Raw genomic sequence first — 13,591 nt, forward strand, 5'->3', positions numbered from 1 at the left:
ATATTTACCATTGTGTTACCATTGCATAGAATATTTAATACAGTAGTGCTCTGTGCAGATATATAGCCTAGGAGTGGAGCAATAGGCTCTACCATATAGCCTATTTATCTATATAACTAGATATGGCTATACCATCTAGGTTTCTATAAGTACATTCTATGACTTTGCATGACAAAATTGCCTAATGACACATTTATTAGAATGTAGCCCCATAGTTAAGCAAATGCATGACTGTGTATAAAGAGAGATAAGGAGAAGAAAAAGAATATGAGAAACAAAATGAATCAAGTGCATGACTTATGATGACATAACTTTGAGCAAGAAGTGAGCTCAACATTAGTTCTGAGACTGCCTGTCTACCCATAGTGGAAAACACAATGAGTTCCATGAATCACATTGTTCATTTTGGCTAGCAACATTTCAGAGAAATTTATCCATTATATCTTCATAATACAGATTCTAAAAACAGTGATCAGCACAAGAAATAACATCCCTTGAGTTCATGTCATTTGCAGGGGCATGGGTGATGCTGGAAACCATCATTCTCAGCGAATTAACACAAGAACAGAAAACCAAACACCGCATGTTCTCACTCATAAGTGGGAGTTGATCAATGAGAACACATGGACACAGAGAGAGGAACACCACACACTGGGGCCTGTCGGGGGCTGGGGGACTAGGAGAGGGATAGCATTAGGAGAAATACCTAATGTAGATGACGGGTTGATGGGTGCAGTAAAACACCATGGCACGTGTATACCTATATAACAAACCAGCACATTCTACACATGTACCCCAGAACTTAAAGCATAATAAAAAAGAGAGAGAAATAACATCCTAGAACTTAATACAATGCCAAGTTTCTCAATGCCAGCCAATGTTGTAACAGGTAAGCACAAATCAGCAAAAGCACTTCTACAGGGACCAAAATAACATAAGCTGGGTAAAGAGCTATCTCAAGGTCTGGCTAATTCCAGGAAAAAGTTTTAGCATATTTAAAGTGATGAAAAGCTTGCATCTTTACTTAGAAAATCTCTCACAAATATTCCTTCCATAAAGATTACTCAAGGACATCATCTGACCACCTTCCCACCCCAAGTTGTTTTCCTAATGATTCCTGAGACATTGGTCTGACAATGACAGTTCTCAAAATTCTCAGCCTCAATACAAACAAAAACTCAATTTTCAGAAATACAAGATGCAGCATAAAAACTCATTAAGTAGTGCCAACTGAAGGAAGTCTGAACTCATGAAAATTCTGAATATTCAAAAGTTATTCCAGTCCTTTAATATAAGCAATTGGCTAAAGAAACTACTCATTAGACTTCCTCAAAGACTTGCTTTAGTAAATGATTATTTCTAATTAGTATACTTTTCTACCATTTACTGCTGTTAAAAATTTGAAAATGTGTTGTTTTCCCAAATTGGTTAAATAGGTTAAGCGCCTCTCTTGACCTCTATCAACTTATTTATAATCTATTATTTGCCTACTCTTCATTATACCTAAGGTATTAATTCAGGCAGTGAGAGTTTACAGAAGTTAAAACATAAGGAACCTTGATCTTAGAATTAGTCAGGTGAAGGCTATGTCCTTCTTTTGTCTTAGTAATGTTTCTATAAATTATTAAATACAAGTTGGTGTTTGTGAAGCGTGATAATTATTCAATGCAGTTTTCCTAAAGTTCAAAAAATAATACGTATTAACGTAAGACTTTGAGTGGTTAAGGATTGTGGAGGGGTATATTCCAAAGCTGTTCTTTATAATCTCAAGCCTATCATACCTCATACAGTCGAGATATCCCTGGACACATCTATTTATGATTAAACATTTTTTAAAGAGCATAATGGTCCTCCTTTAGTCACCAATAATCTTTCACTAAAGCAAAGGTGTTAAATCAGCAGAATCAATGTCATTGCCATGGGTAAAGAATGTGATGACACTCTTGTGCAGCCAAACAAAAGTGTGAATAAGAGGCTGAGATAAATAAGAAAAATGTGTTCTTCACTCTGAAAAAAGCATTTCAAAGTGAAAGGTGCTGTTAATACTAGTTTGTGAAGCATAAATGCCCAGTAAGTAGCTTTTAGCTTTTTGTTAAATTTTATGACTTTTGATATTTTTAAACTTGTATATACAAACATATATAATCATAGGCTAAGCTTAAAATAAGTTTTGACTTTTTTGCAAGGCAAATCTAGAGTAGTAATACATTTTTAATAAAATGTAAATTTATTTATTTATATTTAATTTGAGTTTGAGAGTTTCTTCAACATTTATTTTGGATTTGGGGGTACATACACACATTGTTACCCAGGTATATTGTGTAATGATAAGGTTTGGAATACAGTTAATCCTGTCACGTAGGTACTGAGCATAGTACCCAATAGTTCATTTTTCAACCCTTTCCCCCCACCTCCCTCCCCACCCTAGTAGTCCCAGTGTCAATTGTTGCCATCTTTATGTCTCTGAGTACCTACTGTTTAGCTCCTACTTATAAGTGAGAACATGTGGTATCTGGTTTTCTGACACTGCATTAATTCATTTAGGATAATGGCTTCTAACTGCATCCATGTTGCTGCAAAGGAAACGGTTTTGCTATTTTTATGACTATATAGTATTCCATAGTGTATTTGTACCAGATTTTTTTTTATCCAATTCATGGTTAATGGGCACCTAGGTTGATTCCATGTCTTTGTTATTGTGAATAGTGCTGCGATTAACTTGCGGGTGCATATGTCTTTTTGGTAGAATTATTTGTTTTTTGGGATATATGTCCAGTAGTGGGATTGCTGGGTCAAGTGGTAGTTCTGTTTTAAGTTCTCTGAGAAACTTCCAAACTGCTTTCCATGGTAGCTGAACTAATTTACATTCCAACAGTATATAAGCATTCCCATTTCTCTGCAGCCTCACCCAAATATTTGTAATTTTTAACAATAGCTATTCTGACTTATATGAGATGGTATCTCATTGTGATTTCTGGTTTGCCTTTCTCTGGTAATTAGTGATGTGGAGCATTTTTTCATGTTTTTTTGCCACTTGTATGTCTTCTTTTTTTTAATTGCATGTCTTCTTTTGAGAAATGTCCATTCATCTCTTTCTTTTGCCCATTTTTAATGGGGTTATTGGTGTTTTACTTGTTCAATTGTTTAAGTTCCTTATAGATTCTAGGTATTAGACTACTGTCAGATGCATAGTTTGTGAATATTTTCTCCCACTCTGTAGGTTTTCTGTTTACTCTGTTGATAGTTTCTTTTCTTGTGCAAAAGCTACTTAGTTTAATTAGGTCTCACTTGCAATTTTCGTTTTTGTTGCCATTGCTTTTGAATACTTAGCCATAAATTTTTCCCAAAGTCGACGTCCAGAATGGTGTTTCCTATGTTTTCTTCTAAGATTCTTATAGTTTGAAGTCTTACATTTAATTCTTTAATCCATCTTGAGTTAATTTTTCTATATGATACAAGGTTGGGGTCCGGTTTCATTTTTCTGCATGTGGATAGCCAGTTATCCAAGTACCATTTATTGAGTAGACAGTCCTTTCCCTATTGCTGATTTTGGTTTACTTTGTTGAAGGTCAGCTGGCTATAGGAGTGCAGCTTTATTTCTGGGTTCTTTCCTCTGTTCTATTGGTCTATATGTCTGTTTTTGTACCAGTACCATGCTGTTTTGCTTACTGTAGCCTTACAATATAGTTTGAAGTTGGGTAATGTGATGCTTCTGGCTTTGTTCTTTTTTCTTGGGATTATTTGCCTATTTGGACTCTTTATTACTTCCATATGAATTTTAGAATAGTTTTTTTCCAATTCTGTGAAAAATGTCATTGGTAGCTTCATAGAAATAGCATTGAATCTGTAGAGTGCTTTGGGGAGTTTGGCCATTTTAATATTCTTCCAATCCGTGATCATGGAATGTTTTTCCATTTGTTTCTGCCATCTATGATTTATTTCAGCAGCGTTTTGCAGTTTTCTTTGTAGAGATCTTTCACTTCCTTGATTAGAGGAGAAACCAAGGGGTATGTGTGTGTGTGTAAATTAGGCTGTGTTCTTCATTTGGCTCTCAGCTTGAACATTACTGATGTAAAGAAATGGTACTGATTTTTGTATATTGACTTTGTATACTGGCATTTTACTGAAGTCATTTTTCAGTTCCAAAACTCTTTGGCAGTCTTTACGGATTTCTAGGAGAGATAATTTGACTTCTTCTTTTCCTATTTGGATGTCTTTTCTTTCTTTCTCTTGCCTGATTGCTCTGGCTTGCACTTCCTGTATTGTGTTCAACAGGAGTGGGAAAAGTGGGCATCATTGTCTTGTTCCAGTTCTCAAGGGGAATGCTTCCTAAAATGTCAATTTTAAAGCCTTATTTTTGTCTTTGACTTTGAACACCAAAACGCAATCCCATGAACTAGAAAATTTACATTAAAACCGCCTTTTAAGTTTTTTTAAAGCATTAATTTAAAATTGCTTCTTTTAAAACTGGATTTTAATTTTTGATTTTATAAGAATATTTTCACTCAACAAGCACTTAGGACCAGTTCTGAGTTTCTTCAGAGCCTTTCTTAAAAGATAAAGCACATGTTGAAGGTAGAATTATTAAGAATGAGAAGGTGGAGAAAAAATAACATAAAATAAAATAAAATAAAATATAAAGAATGGAGCTCTCATCCAAAATTCTAATGGCCCAAAAAAGCTACAAAAAACGATGCCTGAGAGGCCACCCCTCCTTTCACATTAAAAAGCTATAGTGATTTGTAAAGCCAGAGCTTAACAAATCACCCTGTTCTTCATCCTTTCCTTCACTAAGTTGTCAGACAGATGCAAAATAGAAATCAGCAATGTGAAACTGTGGTTTCTCAACTGAATTAGGAATTTTTCACCATGATTTTAATGTTCCTCTGTCGTGGGCCCTAATAGGAAACTACTAACAGTTATAAAACTCGGTTATAGCATGGGAATCCATAGAAAGGGGTAAAGAGAAAGCAAAGGCAGAAAAGAAATGTCTTTATTTTGAACTCTAATAATTTATCAAAAAAGCTGTGTCTCATCTAAACACAGAACAATGGAATAGGGAAAGCTGCTGCTTCTGAATCCCTTTTTCAGCAGCAGCTTCCTAGCTTCTCTCTGGAAGAATGGAAAGATGATGGGGCTAGCCCATAGTTTCCCAGCCTTGGCAACATTGACAATTTGCACTAGCTAATCTTTTGTTGTAAGGGGGTACATTACAGAATGTTAGCAGCGTCCCTGGTCTCTACCCACTGGATGTCACTAGCACCACTCCAGTCATGACAACCAAAATATCTCCAGACATTATAAAATTGCCCCTGGTTGAGAAGCATTAGGCTAGTCCCTGCACAAAATATTTCTAAATCTTTCTTTCATTGTTTAAGATCCTTTCAGGTAAGGGAATGGACTGCCACAGTCAGCAACAAGATGACTGGCAAACTCTTGTCTCCTGGAAACTTTTTCCTATATGGCATATTTTATTATTTTGTCAGTAAGTCCACTTCTATACCTCTCTTAATACTCCATTTAATATTTCTTAAAGATAATATATTTAAAGACATAAAAGATGATAAAAGAGAAACATCTTTAGAACTAGGCAGCATAAGACCATTCTACATTAATTCATCTTACCTCTACAGGAAACTGTCATAAAAAGCACCCAAAATTGAAAATAGTAAAAGAGAGGTTAAAACTCACCTCAAAACACAGATAGTAACAAACAACAAGGAATAAAACCCACTATTATTCTTCCATCTTAAAAAAGCAAATCTTTTTTCAACTCCACAACTCCCATCCCCAGCCACATCATCATTTCTTTGCTCCCTTTACAGCAAAACCCTTCAAAACAGTTGACTGTGCTGTCTTTAACTTTCCTCCTCTCCATTCTCTCTTAACCTACTTCATTCAAAGCATCATTGCCACCACTTCACCTGGACTGTCTTTATCAAGGTCCTCAATGACCTTCATATTAATAAATACAAAAGCCATTTCTCAACCCTGATCTTACTTGACCTATGGGCAGCATTTGACACTGTTGATTATTATTCTCCTCCTTGATACACTTTCTTCCTTGGTTCCAGGACTCCACACCCACTTCTTAGACACCAGTTGCTCTTTCTCAATCTCCTTTACTGACTCCTCCCCTTCTCACTTATCTCTTAATAATAGAGTAGCCCTGGGCTCAGATCATTTCTCTCAATCTATACTCAATTCCCAATGAGTCATCCAGTCTATAATCTTAAATACCACCGATGTTCTGATGACTTCCAAATTCATATGATCAGCGCAAGCCTCTCTCCAAGACTCTAGACTCACATATCCAACTTCTTATTTGTCGTCTTCACTTGTATATCAAATAAATATTTCAAACCCAAATGTGTCCAAAACTAAACTTCTGATCCTTCCCCATAAACTTGCCCCTTCCACAATCTTCCAATATCAGTTGATGCCAATTCCACCTTCTCTTAGTTGTTTAGGTCAAAAACTGTGCATTAATCCATCACTCCTTTCTTTCTCTCACGTGAAACATCCTGTTAGTTTTAAAATATATGTAAGTTCTACCAGAAAAATATATTCAGTATCCTTCCATTTCTCCTATTCTCCACTGCTTCTACCCTGATAGATGCCACTATCATCTCTCAACTGAATTATTTTTTATAAGCATCTTTTTATTTTAAAATATTAATTGACAAATAAAGACTATGTGTTCAAAGTACACAACATGATGATTTGGTATATGTACACATTGTATAATGAATAATCATTACAACCAAATTAAATAACACATCTGACATAGTTTGGGCTGTGTCCCCACCCAAATCTCATTTTGAGTTGTAACTCCCATAATTCCCACATGTCATGGGAGGGACCCAGCGGGAGGTAAATGAATCAGGGGGGTGGGTCTTTCCTATGCTGTTCTCATGATAGTGAATAAGTCTCACAAGATCTGATGGTTTTATAAGGGGGAGTTCTCCTGCACATGCTCTCTTGCATGCTGCCGTGTAAGATGTGACTTTGTTCTTCATTCACCTTCTGCCATGATTGTAAGGCCTCCCCAGCCATGTGGAACTGTCAGTCAATTAAACCTCTTTCCTTTATAAGTTACCCAATCTTGGGTATGTCTTTATTAGCAGCACGAAAACAAACTAATACAATATCCATCACTGTCTATGCTGTATATTAAGTCCCCAGAACTTGTCTTACAACTGTAAGTTTGTACCATTTGACTAGTATCTCCTCACTTCTTCCACTCCCCCAGCCTTTGGCAACCACCATTGTACTCACTGCTTCAATGAGTTCAACATTTTTAGATTCCACATATAAGTGAGATCGTACAGTATTTTTCTTTTTGCGCCTGGTTGATTTCACTTAGTATAAAATCCTCCAGGTTTATCCACGTTGTTGTAAGTCAATACCAAAAAAAAGAAAGAAAGAAAGAAATCACCAAATAACCCAATCTAAAAATAGGCAAAGGAACTGAAAAGATATTTTTCCAAAGAAAAAGATATGGAATCAACCTAAGTGTCTATCCATCTATCCACAGATGAATGGATAAACGAAATGTGAGGGATGTGTGTGTGTGTACACATTGGAATATTATTCAGCCACCAAAAGAAGAAAATTTTTACTGGGTTATTGCAAAAGATTCCTTACTTGTCTTCCAGCTTCTCATTACCCCTACATATTGGCTCGATATTTTCAACACAGTTGCCATAGCAATTCTTTTAAAATGTAAGTCAGATCATATTTTTCCTCTGTTCAAAATCTGAACTGGTGCCACATTTCCCCAAAGTAAAAACCAAAGTCCTTAAATTTTCTAAAAAGCTTAATATAATTTGGTCTTCCCTCATCTTTCTGACTTCCTTTTCTATTTCTATCCTCCTTACTAATTCCACTTGCTCTTCTTTCTGCTAGTCAAACATACCAGGTATATTTTCACTGTAGAGTCTTTGCCCTGACTTTTCCTTCTTTCTGGAAGTCTCCTTCCCTTCCACTGTTTCACCTCCTTCAATATTACCTCTTCAATTGGTCCTACCCTATCAGTACTTGCAGTTAGCCCACCATCATCCCATGATTAGCAATCTAAATCCCCTTTACTATGCTTATTTGTTTTTTCTTTCTGTCATGGCACTTTTCAATTTTTAATATCAACAATGTATTTATGATTATTATTCATTGTTTGTCTTCCGTATCTACAGTGTAAACCTCATGAAGAATTCATTTTGCTTCTGGATTTATCCCAAGCATGCTTAGAATGGTGCCCAGTATATAGTAAGCGATTGATTAACACTTATTGAATGAATAGAGAACTACATGAATGAATAAAACAGATTAATATCCTACTCTCAAGTAGAAGAGATGGCAACCTGCCTTTTTAAAATCCTCTTTCTCAGTCTCCTATTTACACATCAAAGGACTAGCTGGGCTGGGAGGAGGAAGGGATTCTTTGGTAAGGAGGAATAGATAAATACAGTTGGAAAGATTTTCATTTGAATATTTTAGGGTTTCATTTCTTTGGGTTTTTTCTATTTTAATTGACAAGTAAAAATTTATATATTTATGGTGTACAACTTGATGTTTTGATATTTACACACATTGTGGAATGGCTAAATCAAGCTATTTAACATATTCATTATCTCACACTCTTATTTTTGATGGTGAGAATAAAAGATTATAGATTTTAAGAAACTGTCTGTCTTCTTAGTTTGGAGGACTGTGAAATCTTGTGCTGTTGGGAGATTTAAGTGCTTTTGTATTCTCTTTATCACTCTGATTTTTGGTTCGGTAGTGCTTCAATTTGGAAAGTACCTTCTAAACTAAGAGAACTAGAGGAGCCGTGAATGAGTACTCAAAAAAGCAGAGGAGAAAGCAAGCTGCTACAAGAAGCTCAAGAGAAACAAGAAAAGAGAACTTCAGGGTTTCAGCCCAATTCACTAAATTAGGAAAAAGGGCTAAGATTCAAGATCAGTGTTGAAACTGGTAACAAAGATTACATTTCAGGATAGAGGTGCAAAAATAATGAACCACAGGTATATTCATTATCTAATGTTATGTAACATATTACCCCCAAATTTTAGTGGTTTCAGACAAAAGTAAGCATTTATTATCCCTTATGGTTTCTGTGATTCAGGAATCCAGAAGCAGCATGATTGGATAGCTCTGGACCAGGGCCAATCATAAAATTCAGTCAGATGTTGGCTGAAGCTAAAGTCGTCTGAAGGCTTGACTTGGTTGCAGGGTCTGTTCCCAAGATAGATCACTCATATAACTAGCAAGTTGTTGTTGTTAGCAGGAGGCCTCAGTTTTTCCCACAAAGAGCTAAGATTCAAGAATTCTATGCAAGTCAAGAAATACACACACACACACACACACACACACACACACACACACATAGTGAATTCTGAATATAAATTAGGAAATGAGCTCTTCTTCTCTCTCCACACATATATACATGTACATACATATACATAGATATCCTGGAGAATTATTTAGAGAGAGTAATATTTCTACATCAGCTCCCTAGGCCAAGTAAGGTGACCCAATGGACTTCACTTTTCTAAAAAGTCCAGTTATACTTATGTATCTTCTCTTACTATTCATCAAAATACCGACAATATTTTGGGCTGAAATGTTGACAACATCTCTATGAATCTCTGCTTCAAAAAACAATCCAAGGAATTCTTGAGTATTTTTACAACATGGCATCTGGTTTCCCCAAAATGAGCAACATAAGAAAGCAAAGGACATAAAAGAACAAGGCAGAAGCCATAGTGTATGTCTTTATGATGTAATTTTCTGCTGTACAGTACTGATCACATGATCAGCTGTGATTCATTTTGGGAGGGGAGTATGAACAGGTGTGAATACCAGTAGGTAAGGATTCCTAGAGACGTTATCAACATCTCAGCCCAAAATATTGTTGGTATTTTGGTGAACAGTAAGAGAAGATACATAAGTGTAAGTGGACATTTTAGAAAAGTGAAGTGCACTGGGGCACCTCAGTTGGCCTAGGGAACAGATGTATAAATACTACTCTCTTTAAATAATTCCCCAGGATATCTATGAGTATATATGTATATGTATGTGTATATATATACACACACATGCACATGTAGAGAGAGGAAGAGCTCAGTTCCTAATTTATATTCAGACTTCACTATATACATACATATATATATGTGTATATATATATACACACACACATGTGTGTGTGTGTATTTCTTGAGTTGCATAGAATATGTATTTATGAATAATAAACTTGACCAATTTTCCTATACACATAGACTTCTTGCATTTAGCAGTGTCACTCACCTCTTACTCTATCATTTCCTCAATAGCTCCATCAACACTGAACCTTCTAACTCTAACATGCCATGATTCACTACTGTGAAAAAAAAAAAGCTGATGTCATAAACACATTGTGTTGCAGTATCACTATGGGCCATACCCCATTCTTAGGTAACCCCTGAGATCCTACCAGCCTTGATAGCCTCAAAGGAGTCACTTGGAGTATAAAGAGGGAAAGGAGACTGAACAAAGTCCTAGAGCTACAGAAATTCTTAGTATATTTTTTCATTGTTAATCTTTGGCAAAGAAGTAGAAAGTTTGGAGGTGGAAGTAGGCCATGGTTATCTTTAAAATAATCTATTATTATTTGTGTCTTTCCTGAATATCACAGCACCTTCTTGTCACAAATGCTTAGGGGAAAGAAAATCACCCGACATACCCATATCCCTCTTACCAACATCTCTACAGTAAAATGAGACCCAAGAGCATCATTTCCTTAACTAGCTATCAAGCAACTACCTCCGACAAACAGCAGTTACCATCAATACGTTCACACTATTTTCATTTGTGAGGTCTGTAATCCATCAGAACAATCTAATAATGACTAAGTCAAATCAAAGAGATTTTTTAAACATCTGTATGCGTTTATTGTTACAAATGCTTCATTATTAAAAGATCAGTCAAAAGCATAAAGGTACCCTGGTTTAAACTCTTTCTGTGCTTGAATAAGAATGTTTCTCTTGGAACACTCTCATATCAGGCTTCCTCTTGGCAAAATCATGAACTGGCTGATGTATTAGAGGCTTTCTCATGTCCCCTTCCAAACATCACTCTTCTTCCATGGACCCCTTTCTGTTACCTAGGAGCCTCTCATGCTGCCTTCCACATTCCGCCTACTGTACAGTCATGTTCTGGACCCCTCAGAATCCCCCTCTACCATTACAATATGTTTTTCCTAAGACACTTGCATTGAAAGGCTTGCCAGGGAAGCGACTAATCTTATCTTGTGCTAAATGTTAAATTAATCCCCATTCTCTCTAGAATTGTTTTCTAAGCAGGGATTCCTAGAGATGCTATCAACATCTCAGATTGAAATTGCATAAGTATTCTGGTGAATAGCAAGAAAAAATAACCGAAGTATAACTGGACCTTTTAGAAAAGTGAAGTCTATTGGGTAGCCTTAGTTGGCCTAAGGAGTTGATGTAGGAACATTCCTCTCTCTGAAATAGTCTTCCAGGATAGGAATGTATCTCCAAATAGCAAGTGAATATCCAATGGCTTCCCATTGCACTTAAACTCTATATTCATTTTATGACCAAAAGTCCTGGCTTCTCCTTACCTGTCTCTTCTTTACACATTACACCTCTTCCTTTTGTCTGTGAATGTGCCAAGCTACCACCTCATTTCTACCTTAAGGCCTGAAGAGTTATGTTCCAGTTCCTGGCATGCAACTTACTTTTCATCACTTGTTTCCTGACACAAATGTCACCTTTCCAGGCAATCTAAAGTAACCTCAAAATCACTTGCTCGCACATCACTTTATTTCTCCTGGTATTAATCACTAAGTGAAATTTTCTGGTTCATGTATTTGTCACCTGCCTCTTCCAGGCCTCCTCCTACTTCATTGTCTATCATGTTCATCACTGTATCCCTAGTGTTTTGCACTACGTACCAGAATCTGGTACATATTCAGTGCTCAATAAATATGTGCTAAATGAACAAATGAATAGATTAACCCAAACATAAGCTTTACACTTAAGTAATCGAGTAAGAAGTCTTTGTTGTATTAATATCGGAAAAGGCAGGGGAGGGGGTGGTAATATCATTATAACCAGTGTAACCAGCTTGCATTTATAAGACTTTTATTGATTATGAACTACAGCATTTTTTTCATTAAAAACATTATCAATATTGGATTGTAAAATATTCCATTTGCCTTTCTGAAAAACTGTCCTTTTGATGAGATGTCACAAATGAATGCTAATGTCCCTTGAGAAATCCTGCCAACAGATCTTATTCTTCTATTAATGTTAAGAAACTGTATTTCTCTTTGGTCAATGTCTAGGCTTATGGATATGTAGTCTCTCTTGCTAGGACTTCAGAAGCCAATGAGCAACTTGCCTGTCACAAGATCCGATGAATGATCTCTCCCTGATGCAGTGTAGCTAAGCAGAGAAGCAGCTCTTGTAAGATAATAACCAACGCAGCACGGAATATTGTTAAACCTACAGTGTTTTATCCAGCAAAGTTCACCCCAGTAGCCTGCCCCTGCCAATAAAGCCTAGAAATTTTTTCTATCAGGCAGTCCCAGTTTAGTTGGTTGTAGCTTAGAAGCAGACATCTGAGAGCAGTTCAGCAAGCCTGCAGTCAGATGCTTTTGTAGAGTTCTCCTCTTAAAAGGCAAAATTGAGGCAAGTCAATAGATTACAACATTCTGGGTTTGCTTCTGTTATCTATCAAATATCACAATTCATCCTGCCTCACTAAAGTGAAACTCCAAGGATTTGTTTTTAAAGGTGTCCTTCTTTCTATGAAATACTAAATGAACTTGTTTTAAAAAACAAAAACAACTCAACACAAGTCGATAGGTGCTAAATAACATAACTTTTCCTTTAAGAAAAACATGTAGCATGAGAAAACCTTATTTTCAAAGCACTACATAAAATTCATTGAGACCACATGTCCTAGGAAAGCTTGATCATTAATCGTTCCAGAGAACCTGTTAATACTTAACATTAACTGCTATTCTTCAATTATTTCACTATCAAATTAAACTTATTCAAGAAAATACAAACAATTCCATACTGGCTTACAAAACAAAAACTTTTTGGTATTTTGAGGGGAGGGGGGAATAAAGGGGAGGTGTCTTTTTCATCAAATCTCTTATGCGAGCTCATTTCATTAATCTCCTCTGTATCTTTCAGTGCTTCTGCGAAGATTATTAATTTCAAGGGTAAGATTTTCTCTGGCTACCACGTAATGTAAAACTGTAAAATTTTTTCCACTCTTCATGGACCATTTACAATCTGCAAGGTTTGGGGTGGGAATGAAATGTATTTCTGCCAATGGATAGCCACATCAGCAGTGCTGAAAACCAATCCTTCTGTTTCACTTATCGTGCCATATGGCTCCATAAAAAAGGAGCGAACCAAAAGTGTAGCTCATACGCCTTGTCAATCTGGGTTTAGACTAATTATTTGATATCATGATAAAGAGAGGAAACTGTTTGTAGGTGAATATATTCTCCTTTCTTTACTCGTGTATCTCTATACCCATGCGCTAATTTACTGGGGGTGGGGGGATGGGGGGT

General features: G+C 36.2%; 1 protein-coding gene across 2 annotated transcripts in view; it reads right to left on the bottom strand.

Annotated features, from left to right (window-relative positions):
• SLC44A5 (solute carrier family 44 member 5) overlaps positions 1–13,591 on the bottom strand; it is a 433,562-nt gene that overhangs the window by 406,730 nt on the left and 13,241 nt on the right. The window contains exon 1 of one of the 2 annotated variants that reach the window (XM_017888980.1): positions 10,306–10,382. The exons of the other annotated variant lie outside the window; for it this stretch is intronic. The gene's annotated coding sequence lies outside the window, so the exon portion shown is untranslated. Of the gene's footprint in view, positions 1–10,305; positions 10,383–13,591 lie in introns of those variants that run through there. 2 annotated transcript variants of the gene reach the window in all.

The sequence above is a fragment of the Rhinopithecus bieti genome, unplaced genomic scaffold, assembly GCF_001698545.2.
Source record: "Rhinopithecus bieti isolate Rb0 unplaced genomic scaffold, ASM169854v2 scaffold_18142, whole genome shotgun sequence".
In the NCBI taxonomy this organism is placed as follows: domain Eukaryota; kingdom Metazoa; phylum Chordata; class Mammalia; order Primates; family Cercopithecidae; genus Rhinopithecus; species Rhinopithecus bieti.